This window comes from Phodopus roborovskii, unplaced genomic scaffold (genome assembly GCF_943737965.1).
Source record: "Phodopus roborovskii unplaced genomic scaffold, PHOROB, whole genome shotgun sequence".
In the NCBI taxonomy this organism is placed as follows: domain Eukaryota; kingdom Metazoa; phylum Chordata; class Mammalia; order Rodentia; family Cricetidae; genus Phodopus; species Phodopus roborovskii.
Window position 1 is genome coordinate 3380719 of NW_026125575.1, and position 1607 is coordinate 3382325.

Genomic DNA, 1607 nt, shown 5'->3' on the forward strand with positions numbered 1-1607 from the left:
AGCTGTTTCTATCATCATGTGTTTCCTCTACATCCTACAGTCTGGATGGAGCAAGAAGTAGGTGTGGACCCTGTGCCACAACATGACAGGGTGTTGATTTCTGGGAAAGAGGGAAACTCTTCACATGTATGGAAATGGAAAAAAAACACATGAGCAGTATGGGCTTCATAATCAGAAACCAGGAACTCAGGAACCCCAGTGTAAAAACAATATTGTGACTTATATGAGATCTTAAAAATACAGAAGCAGCAACTACTTTCAAAGCAGAATTATTCATAAAAGCCAGAAGTTGGAAACAAACTGGATGCCCCTTGACCAAAGAATGAATAAAGAAAATATGGTACATTTACACAATGGAGTACTACTCAGGGCAAAGAAATCATATCCTAAAATTTGCAGGCAAATCACAGAACTAGAAGAAATCCTAAAGGAGGTAACATAGACACCCAAAGACAAATATCATATGAATACCAGATATAAATGAATACCCAACAAGAAGCAAGATTCCCAGCCTACAATCACAACTCTAGAGAAGCTTGAATCCTGTTCCAGAAACAGGTAGAAGCAGATGTAGAAATCGAAAACTAACCATTGGGCTGAGCTCTTGGAGTGCACTCAAAGTGAGGGAGATGTGATAACATGAAGAAAGGAGTTAAGAGCCTGATGGGAAAACCCACAGAATCAGCTGACCCGAGCTAGTGAGACATCACTGACTCAGGTCTGAGAAACTGGGAACCTGCACAAGACTGAACTAGACTCTCTTAATATAGGTGACAATCATGTGACTAGGCCAATATATGAGGGCACTGGCAGCGGTCCAAGATCTGACTCCAATGCACAAACTGACTTAGTGGAGCCCATTCTATAAGGAGAAATATGATACCATACCCAACCTTGACACAGAAGTTCTGGGTGGTTGGGAAGCACCTTGGTCCTGCCTCAAGGAGATGATGGGACAAAATTTCTAGATTCCTAGGGAAGGCATTACATTCTCCAAGGAGTAGGAGAGGGGGGTGGGAGAAGTGGGAATGGAATGTAAAATGTAAACTAAATAATTAAAAATAATTCTATATAAAATATTAAGAAATAAATGAATTGATATAAAGCAACAAAAATCAAAAGAAGAATTTTGTGTGGAGTTCCTGCTAGGAACTGAAGGTGAGGTCATGACAAGATTGATTCCTGTGATCCCTGCCTTCCCCAAGCTCTCTATTCCTGACTCACACTGCAGATGATCAGTCACAATAATGGACATATTGTAATAAGGAAATGGGGTGGTAGTATCTTCCCTCTTCATTAAAATATAGGCTGACTCCCCACATGCAAATGCATCTTCTAGCTCTAAGTTAAATCGCCCCTGGGCTATGGGAGATCACATCTCTCTCACTGGAGGCAGAGGCTGACCTCTGAGAAAAGTGGGTGTAGCCTAGAAGATGAGAATGTTGGGACTTCTTTACCTGGTGACTGCCCTTCCTGGTGAGTGTGATCATTTCACACATGTGTCCATGAGGGGTTATTATACCATGTGATTGACTGAACTGACTCTTCTTGTCTGCAGCTGTCCTGTCCCAGATCCAGCTTCAGGAGTCAGGACCTGGCCTGGTGAA